Here is a 20,705-nt window from a genome sequence, read left to right as displayed (position 1 = left end):
TTTCTGGACCACTCCTGCCACAGCTTTTAATTCTTTCTAAACAGAAGAGAGCCTCTTTTTGCGGGGAGATAAGATGTTAAATAGTACAATCTCCACCCAGTGCATGCGGACTCGCTCGTATAAATCCGCATTAACAATAACAGATGTTGTGAGCTCAGCCCATGGCACGCAATAAATCTGATACCCTCAGGATTAGATATGAAGCATTTTATGTTCAACATGCCGGTGTTCTTATATGAAGTTGTTTACAAACTAATCTTTTCCTGAAGCAGTTTTGGAACTAAAATCCAGCATTGTTTTTAATATAATGTTTGTCAGACATTTTCAACAAAACTGCTCCTGTTTGTCCTTATGGCTTTGGGCAGCATCTCATACCACTGCATTCCCAACTAGCTCAATCCCCGTCTTGTTTCCTTCCTGGTTTCCTGCTTGACTGGTTCTGAAAGCCTGCGTCCCATGTTTAATTACACCATCATTATTGCTAATTCTTAATAATTTAGTATACCTTTCCACTGAATACATTTCATATATATATGAAAGAGAGACAAGAAAGATGAGATACTCACTGATTTACCAAGCTTCTTATGGGTGATAACTGTCTTCGTTCTTGTGAACCATAGCGTGATTAGTCCTGTCTACATCTTCAGAAGCTCAGAAACTGCTGCTTCTCAAAAGTTTTGCAAGAATTATTACAAGAAGTAAAGGAGCAGTTCTTCTTTTTCTAAAAATGGACTTTTAGCAACAGTTTCACTTAGAACTTAATGGAAATGTTAGAGTGCTGAATTTTCAGAGTGCATGTTAAATGCAGAACTGAGGGCTTAGGTCCTCAGTCCTATAGATTCACTAGTGCAGACTCTGTATGGAGTCCTACTGACTTCACTCCACATGGGAACAGTCTGAGCTAGAACCTCTGTTTGCAGGATCAGGGCCTAGTTCCAACTTCCATTGGGGTATTCCCATTAGCTTTACTGGGAGTGGGATCAGGCTTAGGTACACAAAATCGTGTCAACTATTTTTGATTGCACTAAACACTTTTGTAGCATATTCAAAAATAAGTTGAAATATTTTGTGATGGCAGCTTGTCTACAATAGGAAATTAGGCTGGCTCAGGGTGTGAAAAGCCCACACTGCTGTGTGGCGTGGTTAAGCCGACCTAAGTTCCCGTGTAGACCGTGCTAGATCAACGGCACAATTCTTCTGTTGACCTAGCTACCACCTCTTGGGGAGAAGGATAACTACACTGATGGGCGAACGCTTCCCCTCAGCGTAAGTAGTGTCTATGCTGAAGCTACAGTGGCACAGCTTCAGCACTGCAGTTGTGCTGCTCTAGCATTTCAAGCGTAGACGAGCCCAGAGTGAAATTGAAAAAATACGACTAGGGCCTGCCTCCAGTGTTTGGTGCCTCCCTTCAAGAAAGATGTGGACAAATTGGAGACAGTCTAGAGAAGAGAAACACAAATGATAAAAGGGTTTAGAAAATATGACCGATGAAGAAAGACTAAGAGGACTGGACATGTTTGGCCTTGGGAAAAGAAGACCGAGGGGGACCCTCATGCCAGTCTTCAAATAGGTTAAGGGCTCTTACAAAGAGGATGGTGATCCATTGTTCTCCACGTCCACTGAAGGTGGGACAAGAAGCAATGGGCTTAACCTGCAGCAAGGAAGATTTACTTTAGATATTAGGAAAAACTTTTAACTATAAGGGTAGTTAAGTTCTGGAATACGCTTCCAAGCGAGGTTTTGGCATCCCTTTTCTTGGAGGTTTTTCAGACCAGGTTAGACAAACACTTGTCAGGGATGGTCTAGGTTTACTTGGTCCTGCCTCAATGCAGGGGGCTGGACTTGATGACGTCTCAAAGTCCCTTCCAATTCTACATTTCTATGATTCTATATAGAAAACACCTTCACAAACAATCACAGGCAATTCCAAATCTCACAGGTGTCAATGAGCTTTTCCTGAGAAAGGCAAGGACTTTGTTTATCAAGATGAAAAAAGTAGGAAAGATGAAAGAAAAGGGGCTTGTCTCTTTCTAGAAACATAGGAATTGCCAGTCTGGATCAGACCCATGGTCTGTCTAGTCAAGTATCCTGTCTCCAGTAGTGGCCAGCACCGGCTGCTTCAGAGGAAGCTGCAAGAAAGCCTTGTAGTGGGCAATTGAGAAGCCTGCCCATGGATAAAATTTCTTCCTAAACCCCAATAATTACTGCATGGCTTATGTCCTGCAGCTAAGAGTTTATATCCCTTCCAAAACTGTTGTTTTTGTTGTTTTAATGATTAAGCTTTGTAATCCGAGATCACCGTGAAATAAACATACAGACCTGTGTTTTTCCCAGTAACCACACCAGTTTGTGATATGTATGATACAATATGTGATCAGAGACCTATCAGTATAGATCATAGTTCTATAGATCTATCAATATGATCATCGATCCGTCAGGATAGATCTCTCTAGTTATCACTAATGCAGTTTATCATCTTAGACCGCGAATGTCAAATGACAGGAATCCAGGAAGGGGCCTAGTGAGGAGGGCTGTGCACTAGAAATTGTAAGGTCTGGGTGGGGCCTGAAACTCTTGTCTGTCTTTTTGGCTATCTTGAAAACAAAAAAATGCGAATTGCCACATGGATTTTCTGTTAGATTTCCTGTGCGCTTGTTCCATTTCCAACCACAGTTTCTCTCTCCTGCATCCTGGAGGACAGTAGAGACTGAGCGCAGTTCTCCTGTCAGTCCTCCCTGCTCTTGCCCAGCCAACATGGAGCTGCTTGTGGAGTGAGAACAGGGAGGGGAAGAAGTAAGTAGCTGCAGTTGCCAGCAGTTATCTCAGGGTTTAGCCGCAGCTGTCGGGAGCGGCATCCTCAACAGCTCTGTGAGCTCTCCGTGCTGTGCTGAGGAATGTCAAAGCAAAAGCAGCACGGCAGCCCCCCAGCTCCTCGCAGCAGCAGTCTGCCTGCGGCTGTGTTCCCAGTGCAGGGGAGAAGAGAAGGATTGCGCCCTAATGATTTGCTCTTTGCTGCTCAAGCTGAGGAGCAGGTTCAGCTGTCAGAACTTCCTGGAGCTTTGAAAGGGGAGGGGCGCATGTCTGCAGCCAGGTGCAGGGCAGTCGAGTTCAAAACAGTGAGCAGAGCGGGCACAGCAGGCATTGTGGGATACTGGGGGAGGCCAGTTATGTCAACATAATGAACGACAGCATCTACACTGGCGCTTTGTCACTTTAACTTTGCTGCAAAAAGCTCTTTGCCTCTCGTCAAGGTGGTTTTATTTTGTCGGCAAAGCAGCCAAAAATAGCTTTGTAGTGTGTACACCTCCACTGTTTTGTCGGCAAAAGCTGCCTTTTGCTGACAAAATTGTGTCCTGCAGACAAGGCCTAAGGAGGCATCGAGGGCAGGCAGGGCAATGGTGGGGGCAAGGAGTGGAGCATGGAGAGGGATGTAGGACAACAGACACGTCTCCATGTTAAATTGTAAATGCTTAGTACTTTCTAGATATAAAACTTTAAGGGCCAGATTCTCTGGTTGGCTAAAGTCACTTTATACCTCCTAAGCAGCACCAAGAGATCGTACAGTGGTCAAAGTTGGGTTGTGGGAGAATCCAGCCTGTTCCCCAGTGCTAGACAATATTTCCTCACTCACTTGCACCCGCCTTGATTTTTTAAAACCACCAAAACTGATATTTGCTCCTGAAAATATGAAAAAAAAGTGTTTTCAAAGGTCAAAGTGCCAAATCCCTCCTCAAGCTTCTTGGTGCACAGGATCTGCACCAGCTGCAACATCTTTTAGCATAGCCCAGCAGGTTTCATTTCTCTGTGGGCTGGTGTGGGGGAAGGGTTCTGGTCCATGACTCCACTTCCTCTCCACTCCCTTTGTGGCTTTGTGCATTCCCTTGGTGTCCATGTAAGAAGCAATCCCTGCCCTTTCCCAGAGATCAGAGCTGAAGCCCCTTTTCCTCAAAGACCATAAGAAATATGCAATATATGTAGATTTTCAAACAATGATTTTATAAACACCTTTTAGGAACAGGTAAAGATTAAAGAAGCAGAATAACCATAGCAGAAGAATTCACAGCACAATAAAAATGGAAATGGAGAACTCAGTTTAACTGAAATAGACATTTCACTATAACACCTCATTATGATAAAAATCAGCCTGACTGCCCTATATTTTTCTCCTTACTACATCTCAGTAATGTCTTTATAATCTGTGCATAGCAGATGATCATAATGACCAGTGGAATGACAAGTCCCAGGAGGTTCATCTTTAAGATCAGGAATTGCCTCCATTTTGTTTCATGGCCTGATGGATTATGAGACCTGTAGGTCCAATAAACGCTTTCCTTTTGAACAGTGTGAAATATTAAACCTGGAAGAGAGGCTAATATTGCAACACCCCAAATGACAACACTTGTGAGGATGCCATAGGTAACTGTCCTGGCTTTTATAGTAAACGCTGCATGGACAATTGCCAGATATCTGTCTATTATCAAAAGTATTATGGAAAAGTTTCCACTGCAGAAACCAGTGTCGAGCACTCAAACCCCAGACGGGCACGGTTCGTTGTCTTACTGGAGAGAGACAGGCAACACCAGCAAGGTCCGAACTCAAAGCTCTTTATTGAAGAGTGCACACAACAATAGAGAGCAGCCGGTCTCCAGAGAGAACCAGCAGCCTCTAAGTAAAACTCATAGGTTTTTATAGACAGTCCCGTCGCGGCACAGATTTATTCATAAAGCAGCCCACCCCTCCCCTATGTTAGTTAAAATCCTCTTTCTCTATATGCATGCACATCTACCCACTTTATTGTAGATAACTTTTAGCAAATCGTAGTGCTTCACTAATTTTCTTAACAGTATGGGTGTCAACCAGGAGACGAGGAGTTAAAACAGACATAACACAAGAGCAGGGAGTGGAAAACAGCGCCTCTGTATCTCAAGGACTGATCCCAGTACATCTCGTACAAAAATGCAGGAATGCAGGCCTCCCCTTTTTTCTCACTCTGTGTAACTTAAAGATATATTCCTTCATTCTACTTTCAGAGACTTTCCCAGCAGCCTGACTTTGGTTCAGTTGGCATAACTGCCTCCTATTTAGCTTTTCTCACCTAACACCAGCATAATGGACCCCTGAAAGAATTTCCAAGATCCCACTCATGTGCTGCATAGTAAGCCCAAAATGGCAGGGAAAGAATAAAGAGTAAATTGGAATTTGCCAGATTCAGCAAATAGATGTCAGTCATGCTTCTCAGCCCCTTGTGTTTTATCAGGATCAGCACAACCAGAACATTGCCCACCAGGACAAATATCAGCACCAAGGAGTAAATAGGTGGCAGAAACAGGGATGCAAATTGTTTGACATCATTTGTACATGGTGTTGCATGATCATGACTGTAGTTCTGTGTTGTTGTCAGTATCTCCATCTCTTCTTCACTGAGAAACTGTTGATCTTTCACTCGCTTTAGGATGAAGAAATGGATGGTTCTTTACAGGATACTGTATGTTATCAGTGTGAAAGACAGGATATACACACTATCCTGTGAAATCATATGGTTGTGAAAGACATTAAAATGTACTGTGTATGTTGAGTTTCAGCTTAGAATACCTTTTGCTGTAAACAGTAGAACAACTGCTGATATCAAGATGTGAAAAATACTGCAGATGACACGAGCAAAGACTAGAGAGTTAACAGGGTGAGTTCTGTGCAGTTCCTCCAGTATTAACTTCCTTGCCTGGGGAGCACCAGACATATTCGAGTGGACTGCTCAGCTTCAGGCAGATAACCAAGCCCTGTAGGCCCACGTCGTTCATCTGACCTTGGAGAACCAGCTATTACAGGAGCAAGTAACACTGTTGTAAGAGCCTCCCCCATACTTTGGTCTTGACTGGAACGTGCCCGGAGCCCTGCCAAAGGGCTCCCCAGTTGCAGCTGCCAATCCAATTGCACATACCTGGCACACCCCAGCAAATTCCCGTCCTACCGGCCCTCCTTGCCTTGGGCACAGCTAGAATGCCTATAGCATCATGACCTTTATGTCAAGCTCGAGAAATGTGCCTTCGATCAGGCCTCCGTGGAGTTCTGGGCCTTCATCTTACCTCCAGAAGGGATCCAGATGGACCCATGCAAGGTCCAAGCCGTCCAGGACTGGCTGATTCCCTATATGGTATGTGACCTGCAATGCTTCCTGGGATTCAACAATGGTTTATCCTGATTTTTTTCAGAATAGATCGAATCCCACACAGCTCTCCTTCAGAAAAATGCCCAATGCCATTGGTCTCTCAAGGCTCAGCATGCAGGCAAACAGCTAAACCTCGCCTTTACTACAACACAATATTGGCTCACTCCAATGTCACACAAGCCTTTACTGTAGAAGCTGATTTTCCTGTGCAGTGATTGGGGCTGTCCTCTCCCAGTGACTTGGTTCCAAGCAGTCGCATGGGCTAACACTCATTACTCAAGGAAGTTCACCCCCACAGAGTTAAATTGTGAAATACTTGACAAGGAACTCCTGGCAATAAAAACCGCCTTTGAAGAATGATGTCACTGCCTGGAAGGAGCTCGTCACCTGGTCCAGGTATTCACTGTCCATAAAAATCTGGAATATCTACATAAAGCAAAGGACAAACAGCAGCTTTGGTGGGACCTACACAATTGGATTTCCTTATCACATACCGCCCTGAATCCCAAAATGGCAAGGTAGATGCCCTGTCTTATGGTACTAACCTGCCAGGACCCAACTCCCATTCTCAAATCCCGTAACTTTCTCAGTGCAGCTCGTCACCAAGATATACTAAGTTTAATACCCATTGCCTCTGCTTCAGGAAATCTGCCTGATGAACAAGCTGTTATCAACACGCAACTGCATGACTCCTGGGAAGGGATCATGTATGTAAGGGAATGCATCTATGTTCCCACAGGACTCACAAGAGTTGCAGTCCTATAACTATGCCATGATTTTCCCCTAGCAGAACACTTGGGGCTCTTCAAGACCTAGTAACTAATATGCTGCTCCTTTTAGTGGCCCCGGATGCACCCAACAATACAGTCATTTATTGCCTCCTGTGATGTTTGTGCCACACCAAAACCCCATGCCACAAGCCCTATGGCCCTTGGGCAGCCATTGCTGTAGACCTCATTGTAGAATTACCAGAGTCCAAAAAATTTATAACAGTTTTGATTGGTGGTGGTCCACTTTTCCAAAATGGCCTACTGTGATGCTGGTAAACCAGGTGCCAGACCTTGCCAAGTCTGTAGGCATGAGCTCAGCAATGACAAACTCATAGCTGGAAACCAGTTCAGTTCACCTATATGTTAATATTGTTGAAGATAGTTGCTAGATGTGTAAGGATGTGTTTAGTGTTCCAGTGGTTCTCAACCTGTGGCCCAATCAGCACACAGCTGCGGCCCATGTGACATCCTCAAGGCCATACAGCTAGTATTGGATGCTTCCCCTGAGGCCCACAATGGTAAATAGTTTGAGAACCACTAGTTTATATTCTAAAATACTTGTAAGTTGCTGCATGCATTAATCTTACTTGTAATATCTGTTTTCCACCCTACGAGGTAAAATATAAGTTTGTTTTATAATTGTAAAAATCCCTGCTCTGCACTTGTGATCACAGATGGGAAAAGTGGCTCTCCCTGCCCATTCAGGAGGACTATTAAAATTAAATGGGTCATCATAGGACAATTGCCCCATCCACCTATGGAGAGAAGTATGTGCAGAAGGCCTCATGGCATTGGTTTTAATGCTGGAAGAGGGAAATAAAAATAGCTAACAATGAAGATTTGTCATCTCTCTGCTGTCCGGACTCTTACAAAGGCTGGAGCTAAGAAACAAAAAGCAGCAACCCCTAGGATCTGTCTGGGTTAAGCCCTAAAAAGACATTCAATGCTGACAGATTACTACATCTCTGTCACCTTTTGAATCCGACTGAAATTCATTTGTGTATATGTCACTTGCTCTAACCTGTAAATATCTCTCACTTCTTTCTTCTAGTTAATAAACTTTTAGTTAGTCTCTTACAGGATTGGCTACAGAGGTTGTCTTTGGTGTGAGATCTAAGGTACAAATTGATCTTGGGACTGGGAGCAACCAGAATATTTTGTGATTTTTTTTGTGTGTAAGTGACCACTTATCACTAAGTCCAGCTTGCATGGGTGGCCAAATAGACTGGAGAGCCCCAGGGGATTGTCTGTGACTCCATGGTAAGACTGTTACAGTGATCTAGGAGTTTCCTCCTACTGTTACTCACACCTTCTTGTCAACTGTTTGAAATGGGCCATCCTGCTTATCACTACAAAAGTTTTTTTTCTCCTGCTGATAATAGCCCACCTTAATCGATTAGTCTCTTTAGAGATGGTATGGCAACCCCCATTTTTTCATGTTCTGTGTGTGTGTGTGTGTAAATATATATATATATTTCCTACTGTATTTTCCACTGCATGCATCTGATGAAGTGGGCTTTAGCCCACAAAAGCTTATGCTCAAAGAAATTTGTTAGTCTCTAAGGTGCCACAAGTACTCCTTTGTTCTTTTTCCAGACAGCATGACACCCACCTCATCCCTTGCACAGGCCTCCTCTCTGCTGAAGAGACAGCATGGATTAGCCATATAGTCCACCTCTACAGACTTCTGGAGCACATTACTTCCGATCGGGGGTCTTAGATCACAGCCCGGTTCTGCACCTGCTGGGGGTCCACACATCTTTCTTCTGCTTACTATCCCCAGTCCAACGGTCAAATGGAAAGGGACAACCAAATCATCAAGCAGTATCTGCAGTGTTCCCTCAGTAATCACCAGGATTATTGGTCTTCACTTCTCCTTTACAAGGAGTTTGACCCACAGATGCAAAGTCTATGTTGTTGTATGCAAAGTCCCTTTTTTGCCAACTATAGGTACCACCCTCAATTCCACCCACAATTACCCGCATCCTCTCTCGACCCGGCTGCCTCAGACCTAATACAGCAGTTTCATCAGGCCCAGAAAGAAGTGAAGGATCACTTAGAAATAGCAAAAGCAGACTATAAATGGTATGTGGACCAGCATGGACAGCAAGTCCCCATCTACTCAGTGGGACAAAAGGTATGGCTCTCCACAGAGCATCTCCACACAGGCAGACCTGCTCGCAAGATAGTTTTGATTTCTTGGTCCTTTTAAAACTCTGCAGAAGGTTAATCCAGTTATGTCTGAACTACAATTCTCCCACTCTCTGAAGGGTCACCTGGTGTTTCATGTATCACTTTTGAAACCTACACAGAAATCCCTTCTCCTCACAGGACCCAGCTACCTCTGCCACTGGTACAGGTCCAGGGTCACAAGGAATATGTGTTCCATGAAATCCTGGACTCTAAACATAAACGTGGCAGGCTCTGGAATCTTGTTGACTGGGAGGGGTATGGTCCTGAGGAGCACACCTGGGAACCTGTGGAAAATATACATGCCCCCGCACTTGTTAAAGCATTCCGTAGCAATCACCCTGAGAAGCCTCGTCCCACATCACCCTGAGGGCATCACTTGGGGAGGGGGATGATGAACCCTGGTCCACAGGGCTCTTAGGAGCTAGTAAGTTCCATCCGGCCATCCAGTGACCTACTAACAGTTGCCAGAATAGAAGCTGAACACCAACAGAGGACTCCAGTCCTGGAATCTGATTGGCAGAATGCTGGGGGTCCTGATTGGTTCACAGCTTCTATATGAACTCAGCACAGGAACAGGAAGTTGTCCATTCAACTGGGTTCTCCTTGCATTAGACTGCGTGCTTCCCTTGCAATACCTGCTACTGATCTCATGGTAACCTCACCCTGCCTGCCTCCTGACACCTGACTCTCGGTTTGCCCTCTAGCTTGTCTTGAACTCTGACCTAGCCTGCCTCTTGCTGCGACCACTGACCACTACATGGTCAGACTGCCCACATCCTGGTCATGACACAGGCCCATTCTGTGCACTGAAAGTGTCAGGGTCCTGTGGCCCCACCCCTTTCTGCCCCATCCCTGGGGCATGTCCCTGTTCTACCCAGGGTCCCCAAATTCTGCCCCCACCCCCTGTGGCTCCCAACCCATTTGCTCCTTCCTCCCCTCACCCTACTGCAGCCCCAAGACTGGAGAAGCCCTGTCCCTGTGCCATGGCCTTGAGGCTGCAGCGGGGGTAAGAGCTCCAGTTCCAGGGCCACAGCAGGGGTCCAGGTGCTGAGGCTTCCCCTGCCATCCTCCATGCTTCTGCAGGGGACCAGGGTCAGAGTGCTGGGGCTTCTCCTGCCCTGCCTGCCCCATGGCTTCTGCCAGGGATGGGGTTGGGGGGCACTGGGTCTTCCCCGTCCTGTGGCTTCTGATGGGGACAGAGTCAGGGGGTCGGAGTGCTGGGGCTATCCCCGCCCATCCGGCAGCCGGGGCTCAAGGCTTCTGCCACCTCGCAGCGGATTTTTTTCCAGGGCCCCTGGGCACAGGCCCCACTTGCCCAGTGGCTAACCTACCACTGGTGGCATCTATGGGCTTATCAGTGGAGCGGAATTCAAAAGGCACAGGCTGTACTTTCAGTCTACGCAATGGCTGCCCCAGTATGTGTAGGCAGCACAGAACTGGTGGAACCAGCTCTGCATCTGGGCATTGGGAGCATTCACTTGGGACCTTGAAGCCTACCCTATGTCCCTTTGCCTAAAGCAATACTGACTCTGGCCCCAATAATCTTTCTATATGTCCTATTTGAAGGTTGGAAACACTTTTTAGTACATATGAGGAAAGAATAAGCAAAGATTGTGGTTTAGATCAGTTTGCAAAATGTGCTTTCACGCTTACCAAAGCTAACTTACCAGACCACAGAACCTGATACCACAGCCTCTGCCTGCTCTTCTCCATCTTCTCAGAAGAACAGAGAGCTGTGGTATCTCATGTACTATGGTGTGGTCAATATTGGTGCATAGCAGTGTTTTCAGCTGTGACTGCAGTACTGTACTTGGATTGTGCGACATGAATCTAATGCAAGGCTCCTTGTGTAAGAACAAGTCATTTGACTCTGAATGGATGCGTTAGCTAATCAGATGTGGATACGCTGTTTCTGTTTCAACTGTTTTGTTCAAGTATGTTCAATATTTTTACTCCTGGATTAGACAGTCTAATTTAGCAGGGAAATCATGTAAAGTATAGCAGGCAAACCCAGTGTGCTCCCAATTTTTCTTCGCAATGACCATGTAGAGGTCTACAAAGAAATCGAGACCCAAAAGAGTAGTGGAATAGCGTCAAGTTAAAAGCCACCCACACCAAAGAGTGCAAAGGAAACACAGCAGCTCTATCTTTAACTTGACCCCAGAGCTTATGCAAAACCTAACCAACAAGTTTAGTTTGCATCCCTTGAGATACACTTGGGTTCACCTGAAACCTTAAAAGCAAAGCAAACATTGTCATGGTTTGCCAAGTGTTTAAACAAACCGCACCCTGAGCCTCTTTTCCACAAATCTGTCCCAAAAATTGTACTCTCCTTCTTCCATACCCAGACCTTCAGTTGTCTTCTGGGTGATGAGGCCAGGTGGCCTTTAACTCCTCTTCTCTCCACTGTTTTTAGGGGGCCCATTTCCTAGCTTTTCAGGTGTGCTGTTAAGTACCTACACAATGCTCATCAAGGTGGTATCTGAGAGCCAGCTGGCTGCTCCCTCAACCCAATTCATTGAGGGAGCTGCCATGTACGTCTGCTCCCTACAAATCCATTCTCTGGCACTTTCTCACTGTGAGATGAGGGAGTCTCTAATACTTAGGTACAGTCTAGCCTTTCTTAGATGTATGTAAAGGGTTAGCCAAGTGGAAGTCAACCATCTCCTGCCAAGGCAGCAGCAGATGGATGTGGTGGTGGGAACAATGATTACTACCCATTCTAAGGTTCAGGAGAATACCTGCTGACCACCACTGAGAATCTAGGAGGAGGAGTGGGCCAACCAGTTGCTTGTTGAAGACATTGGAGTGGGGGATAGAGCCACTAAGCCACTACCCCTAGAAGAGAACTGGAAAGAAGGAAGGTGAAACTATGACCTGCTTATGGAAGGGATTCCAGACCTGAAAGTCATCTAAGATTTATCAGGGATTCAGCAAACCTCAGCAATTTTCAGGTTCCTAATGAAAGCTATAGCCAGGCAAATTTGAGTGGTAATTATGGGCCCACTTCAGCAGGAATATGAAAGCCACAAAGTTTTGTATCTCAGGTCTGCAAGTGGTAGAGTTAATTAGGTCCAGAGCAGAGAGGCGATTTTATTCCAATTGTTCAAGGTAGTGACAGCTGCATATTAATTAGTTTTACTCCCTATGATAGCTTATTTCTGGTTCTGAAACCACTGCCCATTTTGGGCATCAGAAGGAAGAGCTTGTAAGATGAAATATTATTCTAGCCAAAGGCAATTCCAGTCTACAGCCACAATTGACCTGCTGGTTCCATAGGCTGGCTGGCCAAACTCACTGAATATATCTTTATTTTAAACAAGAATTGAGGAACATACATGGATCCAATTTTGATCCTTTTTACTCCGTGTGAGAATAGAGCCAGAATAATCATTAAGTATATGAGGCGTTGAGTTGAGTTGTTTTTTCCTTGTATATGATGTTGGGTATGTGATAGGAGAGCGAGATCATCTGCGAAGTCCAGGTCTTCGGGGGATGAGAAGATTGTCCATTTAATGCCTCTTGGCATGTCTTCTGTTGTACGCCGCATTACCCAGTCAATGGCAATGTTGAAGAGGATTGCAGACATGGGACACCCCTGACATACTCCTGTTTTGACTTCAGTACTGAGCTCACTGTGATCAACACTGTATGTAAAGTTGAAATAGAAGCTTTTGATGACATTGATTATACGGAAAGGAATTACATATGTCCGCAGAATGCGCCATAGTCTGGTCCATCACCAGAGTAGCAATAAGATGGACACCTGAAGGCAAGTGAAAATGAGGCCACTCAAAAACAACATGGCGAAAAGCTGTGGAAGCCGACCTGAAAAACCTGGGGCACAGCCGGGGAACCATTGAAAGACTTGCCAGAAACATACATGAGTGGAGGAGCTTTGTCACTGCCCTAAACGCCAGAGGCATAATAGGAACATGATGATGATGATATGAGGCCTGATTACTGAGTACACTGTTCTGCTCCTTTTGAAATCAGTGGTAGAAATCCCATTGACTTCAGTGTGGCAGAATCATGTGTAAATGACTACCATGCTGGTTGGGATCCCTTTTGAAATTGCTGAGTGAGCAGGCTTAACATCTCCTCATGGATGCTGGTTCCTCTTCTGTCAGCTTCTGTGTTCTTTGGTGAAATTTAGCCTTGTGCAGAGGCTCAGCAGGCCCTTATGGGTTATGTACCACATAGTTCAGGGAAGAGAGAGAAAATGAGGGACATTTGGTTGAAGAAACAATGGTCTGCTTTAGAGAACTTCATCATTTTAAGGCTAAACAGTATTTCTGAGGTGAAAATACTTTGTTTTAAAGAGGTTTATTGTAAACAAAGTTTTAAAGTTTTCTACTGTAACAAGTTTATACTTAGTTTTCTCTTTTTTTAAAAAAAGAGAACTTTGTTAAAAGTCCGCTGCTGGGTGGTCCCTCAGAGTTTGTCTACATTGCAGCTGGGAGCGAGTCTCTCAGGGTGGGTAGACAGACTTGCACTAATGGGGCTGAAACTAGTGAGCTAAAAATAACACTTTGGGCACTCTGTCTCAGGCAGAAGCTCAGGTTCTCAAGCCTGCCCAACTCTCTAGACTTCAAAGCCTGAGCTCCAGCCTGAGCTGGAATGTCCACATTGCTGTTTTTAGCACAGTAACTCAAGCTCCACTAGCATGCGTCTATCCACCTGGGCTGGGAAGCTCGTTCCCAGCTGCAGTGCAGATGTTTCGTTAAGGACCAGGGCCAGCAGTCAGAGTTCTGAACAGCCCTGAGACTGCTGGCTCCATTCAGCCCTGGGATTGAAGCGCTACAGACAGTTTCCGGTCCCCAAATAAGCCTCATGGAACTGGGTACAATTTGGGATTGAGGCTAGAGTTACTTTATTATAATAAAGTGTTAGACACAAAGGGTATGACTGTATTGCAATTAAAAATACCCTGTAGCACTGAGTCTCAGAGCCCAGGTCAGCTAACTCTGGCTCTGGGGCTAAAAATTGAAGTGTAGACATTCAGGCTCAGACTGGAGCCTGGGCTCCGAGACCCCAAGAGATGGGAGGAGAGGCTGAAGGAACGGGGATTATTTAGTCTGCAGAAGAGAAGAATGAAGGGGGATTTGATAGCTGCTTTCAACTACCTGGGAGGGGGTTCCAAAGAGGATGGATCTAGACTGTTCTCAGTGGTACCAGATGACAGAACAAGAAGTAATGTTCTCAAGTTGCAGTGGGGAGGTTTAGGTTGGATATTAAGAAAAACATTTTCACTAGGAGGGTGGTGAATCACTGGAATGGGTTACCTAGGGAGGTGGTGGAATCTCCTTCCTTAGGGGCTTTTAAGGTCAGGCTTGACAAAGCCCTGGCTGGGATGATTTAGTTGGGGATTGGTCCTGCTTTGAGCAGGGGGTTGGACTGGATGACCTCCTGAGGTCTCCTTCAACCCTGATATTCTATAATTCTATGATTCTGTGATCCCCATGAGCCCATGTCAACTGAGTTGGGCCAGCTGTGGCCATGCCAGAGGTCTTTTACAGCAGTGTAGACAAAGGCCAAAGGCCCTAGTTCTCAAAGTTACATAAGCTCCTAACTCTCTCATTGAGTGCCTAAATATCTTTGGGGATCTGGGCCTAAAACTCTTTTTTGTGGACAGGCATAGCATGCAGAATCAATCAGGAAACTTGCTAACTGATAAAGTGATTGATTTTGAAATATTTTATATCAGTGTAAAAACATAGAGAGGGTAATTAACAAAGTGTTGAACTCTATGATGATATGGTGTGACAGAATATACCCGTGTTCAAACCCTCCATGCTATTGTAGTAATTTTATACAAGGCATGTCTTGTAAGGTATCATTTGAAAACTCATTATTTGCTGGTCAGTATTGTCCTGGTAAAATATGTGTAGCAATATAGTATGTAAAGTTATAAGATTTTCCTGTATGATATTATTAACACATGTTCCAAATCCCACAGCCCTGCCCAAACAGAAGTTGTCACACTGATCTGTCCTAAACAAAGGAATGTGTACTCTGCTTAATTTGCATTTAAGCAGTAAACAGAGTCATCAAGCAGGATGGGAAGACAAAGGAAGTTCAAACAGCTGAAAAAAACAGCAGGGAACATCCTTCCATTTCAACTTTGTCTTCTAGTGCCCACCTGGAAATATTTTTTAAGAAGGGGACTGAAACTATAAAGGAGGGACAAACACCCCAATGGACCTGTCTCTCTCTCCCTATCCATCACAATCACTGCTCCTGAAGAGAAAAGGAAGCATTCATTCTACTCTGGGGAATGGGTCCTGACCCATAGTTTGGTCAATAAGACTTCTGAAAGCATGTGGTGAGAAACTTTGCTTGAAGATGTAATTTGTTGTTAGGCATTAGTAAGCATTCTATCTTCTCTTTTCTTCTAACCATTTCTGACTTATGCCTCATTACTTGTACTCACTTAAAATCTATCTCTTTGCAGTTAATAAATTGTTGTACTGTTTTATCTTATCCAGTGTGTTTAAATTGAAGTGTTTGAATAGCTATTTGAGACAATCAGATGGCATATTATTCTCTTAAAGGAACAACATATGTAAAACATTTGGACTTTCTAGGAAAGGGCTGGGCAGTATAGAACATACATTTCTGGAGGAAATCTGGGACTGGAGATGTGTTGCGGTCACCCTGCGCTATAACTAAGGCTGGTAAGAGTCAGAGTGTAACTCAAGTGTGCTGGCAGGCTGCAGTTACACAGAGACACTCAAGGGGTGGCTTGCATGCTGGAAGATGGTTTGTGTGTGGCCCAGGTGGGAGCTACTTTGGCAAGGAATTGTAAGGCACCCCAGGCTGCAGGGCAGGGGTGACACAGCCCACCACAGGACTAGACCCTGGTATGTCACCTATGGGTATTACCTGTTGGGGCCCATAACACTGAGAAGTTTGGCCAAATGAGAAAGCAATGAGGCCCCAGTCTGGAGAAGACAAGGATTAATTGACAGAACTTGTGAGCAGCTGGAGCTCACTAGTTTCTTAGAGTGTTGAGCTGTAACTGCCCCATGTGGACACTGCTGGCAAGAATGAAAAGGTTCAGAGTTACGTTAACATGAACCACGAGTCTTTTCATCTGGGCCAGCAGCATTCACACAGAGCAGCTACACTGTAACACTTTGGTGTACGTTGCAGTTCACATCCCTGTAGTCAGCACTGCATTGCAGTGCAGGCATAGGACTGGTCTATGCTACAAAGTTATATTGGCTTAACTACATAGCTGTGGGCTGTGAAAAATACCGTGCCCTGTGCAGTGTAATTAAGCCAACCTAAGCATGGTGTAGACACCACTAGCTGACAGAAGAATTCTTCCGTCTTCTCATGCTTGGAGAGGTGGATTTACTACAGCAGTGGAAGAATGGTTCTGTTGACATGATGTGTGATTCTGGGAGATTGTGCTCCGACAGCAACAGAAACTCTTTTTGTTGGTGTATGCTGCTGCTACACTAGGGAGCTATCCTGGCATGGTTATGCTGGCATAGATATGCCAGCAATACCTTCTAGTCTACACATAGCCTAAGTCATAATTCCGTTTTTTCTCAGATTGAGGAGAGAACAGGCTGAGGTGGTCATATTCATCATCAGGTTTGTATTGTATTATGGGGCATTTTAATTTATAGGATAGGCACCTTATCCCAGATCCTCAAATGTACTTAGGTGTCTAACTCCTGTTGATTTCAATGGGAGTTAGGAGCCTAAATTCCTTCAAGGAGCTGGGCTCTAGAACACTGAACCGGTGCCTATAGCTGTATTCTTCAACTTGAAGAACAGGGTGCAATGGCTGCAATGGAGGACTTTGGTCAATGCATAGAATGCAAGGTGGGATCCCAGCTTGCAACACTTGTAGGGGCTTTGACTTCTGACTGGGGAAAAGAAGGACCAACAGTTGCTAAGGAGGAAGGAAATCCAGAGCTGCCATGAGGCCTGAGAGAGTTAAGTGCAGGAAAACTGACCTTCAGATTGCTGCGCCAGTTCAGCATAGACAACCCAAGGAGCAGATTGGTACTCAAATGAATTCAGGCAGTTGGGGATCCGCACACTAGAGGCTGTGCTTTGCGGGACGAAGGGATCCCAAATACTGTGGCCCAGATCCTCAAAGATATTTAGGTGGATTAATCCCTTTGAGGACAGGGCCTGTGTGATTTTAGGTTTGATACTGTTTTTTCCGTTCTGGTTTCAAGGAAACAAATAGGCTGGAGGATTTCTTCAGAAACATTCCTCAGATCACAAAAATGTACACCCAGATTCAATTCTGAGCAAATTACTTAACGACACTGGTGAGTAAGCAAAAGGGAAATGTGGTAACTTCACAGAAAAAAGAGGTGGACAGAAACAGCCAGCTATAAACAAATAGGCTTATACCAGTGGCTGGTGTGGCTTATACCCTGTAGTTCAGCAGAGCTATCCTGGGATCTTTGTTAACCATTAATTATCTCCACCAAACTATGCCTTTGTGGGCGGTGGGGCCTGGGAACAGTATGTCAGAAATCGTCCAGATTCTCGAAAGCTTGCAATGTAGACCTGGTAAATTGTGACCAGTTGACTATTTCTCCTGAATGCCTATATAAGAGAACACAAATTTAACTATTCTGTAGCTTGTTGATTTGTGAGTTTAGGGAAAAGTAAAATTTCTACAAGTTTAAAACTAGTCAGCAACTACCAGAGAGACACGTCCCTTCTCTTCACATCTAGAGACTCATGATTCCACTTTGTGTTCTAGGTTCTGCCCTGTGCTGGTTCATCACACTGCCATTCAGGCTCACTCTCGGCCTCTATCCAACAACATGCATCCTTTTCTCTATGTCACACTGTAAAGGGCTGTGGAGATACAGGAAAACTGGGCTAATCCTGTCTTATACATTCATATACAGTTAGCAGTTGTGGATCCGCACTAGTGGCCATTTTAATCAGTTTTCACTTTTGTGGTGAGGCTGGCAAACCTCTCAAAATGGTACTGTGGGCAAGCAGTCCTTCAAAACAGGAAAAGACCTGACAAATCAGGGAGGAAAAGATACTCTTTAGGGTTTACCCAGACTCAGTCCCAAAACTCTCCCCCTATTGAGATGAGGCATGTGGATTTTGGACCTTGGAGTTAAACAGTAAGTCTCATTGGTTCAGGAGGATCCTCTACAGGCAGCTGGATTCCACTGTGTGGCTTTTTGGCTGCTAGAAGTGGTTGGAGAGTCAACAACCGATCTCCTCTTCTTCCTATTTCATATGTTCCTGGATGGTTTTCTGGGAGGCTAATGGGCTCTATTTCTGGTCCCTGCCCATTAACCCTTTCCTCCCAGCCCCAAACCCTAGGCTTGTTGGCCCAGGCCCTGGACAGGCAGTATACACTGTCAGGCAGCTAGGTGTGTTCTGTATGATCCTGAGCGTCTAGAGAATCTGAGGGACTCTTCAGAGACCACCACTAAGGACTTTTCTGATGCATATGCTTTAATGGCTTTAAGGCTCAATCATGAGAAATCTCTGGCACCTGGTTCTGGACTCTCTAAATGGTATGAGTGACTTGTAGTCTGTCCTTGACATCATCAAGAACCTGCAAATGTGTTGTGCCTCATTAGAGAGCAAGATGGATAAGGTCATATCTTTTATTGGACCAACTTCAGTTGGTGAAAGAGACAAGCTTTCAAGCTTATACAGAGTCCTTCTTCATACCTTGTGGGCCTCATGTACATCTATACATTTTCCACATTCTAACTACTTGAGCATACTTGGTCTTAATGTCTGAAAGCTGTCTGGGACAATGGGGCTTTGGCTTCCAATCATTTCTGTTACCTGGAGTAGTGCTCAACTGCAACCATAGCTGTTGGCACTGCTTTTGACTTGGAAGCATAAAACACCAGTACTGGTGATGTGATGAATACCTTCTTTAGATCCTCAAAAAGCACAATCTTGTGGTTTCTTAGCGCCCCACAAACTAGTTTGAAGATGTTCATAAAGAACTGGCTTTTTTGAGAATAAATTGGGTATGAATTTGTTCCAAAACTCCATCATATTGAAGAATTGCATTTTCTGATACTACTGTAGGGATTGAGTATTGCTGGATGTGCTCTCACCCCTCTTCATCAATTACATGCTCTAAGAAATATAGTTGGGTTTTTTTTAACCTACATTTCTCTTTAATTTTAGTCCAGCATCCTCAACTGCCTTTGAAATAGAGCTGGCTGAAAATGATGTGTTAGGAGAAAACTTCAACATTTTGTCAAAACGGAAAACACTTTGGTTTCCTTATAAAATGGAAAACGTTGCAGGAAATCAGAAGTCTTCCTCAAACACTTGCCTTTTGTCAAAATCCCAGTTGTTTCCATTGTGGGAATGAAGGGGGAGTTTCAACTGAGAATTTGACCAGTGCTGCTCTAACGGGAACTAACTTATTCTGTCTTCAGGCTGGTCTTCTGCCTCTTTTTCTCCTAACACGGGTTGGTTCTCTTGACCATCCAGAATTAAATTTAAAATATTTAGATACCCTTCTGGGGTATCTAATCATTCCAAGTAAACACAAAGCAAACCAGTCTTCTGCCCTTCCTTCCTTCCTTTTGGGGTGGAGGGGGCTGTTTTTCTTCTACCTCATCTTCAGCACATCCTCTGGGCTCAAGCCTTTCATTGTTAGGGCTGGGATGCACAGCCCTCCTTCCTGGGACTGTAGAAGGAAACCTCTAATCTGGTTGTTCCCTTCCTTCTTTGGAATTTCCTTTTCTAGCAAGCCTGGCTCCTAGTCACCCAAATCCTTGTCAAATGGCTTCACGCATTGCCTCTACCTGGGGAAGGGAGCCAAACCCTACACAAGTGCAGCTGACCCCCCAAACCTCTTACAGGACCGGTTTATCCTGTGACACCTACTTAAAAACCTGTTTTAAACTTTTGTTATGTTCTTCCTTTGACTTCCCAGAAATGAAAATGTCATCTTCATACATTTCCAGGCCTTGCAGTGTCTTGTTTATTTTTCTTTGGAAGATTTCTGGGGCAGTTCTGATGCTGAATGGGAGATGAAAAAAGTAGTAACTTCTGAGTGATATAGTAAAAATTGTCAACTTGGCACTGACAGAGTAGAGTGAAACTTTTCAGAGTCCATCAGCTGCATCTAGTAAGCAGAATAGTGCTTCACCAGTCAATTGAGAGATAAGGGGCTAGAACCTTGTTCCCCCATTCATCACCTTTGCTCTGCTCTGCAGTTTTATAATTATCCCTGCAAAAAGGTCTGAACCTTTTTCAGTTTGGTTGAGCACACACCAGCTAAATTGTTTCTCTGTATCTTACCTGAAGTTCTTGGGCTGGAATATGAACAGGCTTGTGATAACGTGATCCCAGTCAGAATGCAGAAGTGCAGAGGAACATGGAAAATAAAAATGAAGTATTATGAAAAATGGTAAATGAAGATCAAAGGATGGAAAGTTCACACTGATTCAGATACAACTTAGTGCTAGTTTGGGAAGTGTCACTAATTATAAGAAGTACTACTAATAAGAAACACTCTGTTCAGACTCTAGCAGGCTGAACAGAGAATTCAAGAACAGCGGGCCCAATCCTGTCTTCCAGGCCAAAACTTTAAT

The 20,705-nt window shown here is 44.6% G+C and overlaps 1 pseudogene; it reads right to left on the bottom strand.

The window, feature by feature from the left end:
• Positions 1-4,008: 4,008 nt before the first annotated feature.
• On the bottom strand, positions 4,009-6,110 carry LOC140906158 (C-C chemokine receptor type 5-like; annotated as a pseudogene).
• Positions 6,111-20,705: the final 14,595 nt, after the last annotated feature.

This window comes from Lepidochelys kempii, chromosome 2, assembly GCF_965140265.1.
Source record: "Lepidochelys kempii isolate rLepKem1 chromosome 2, rLepKem1.hap2, whole genome shotgun sequence".
Taxonomy (NCBI): domain Eukaryota; kingdom Metazoa; phylum Chordata; order Testudines; family Cheloniidae; genus Lepidochelys; species Lepidochelys kempii.
This window is presented reverse-complemented; position numbering and strand designations above follow the sequence as displayed.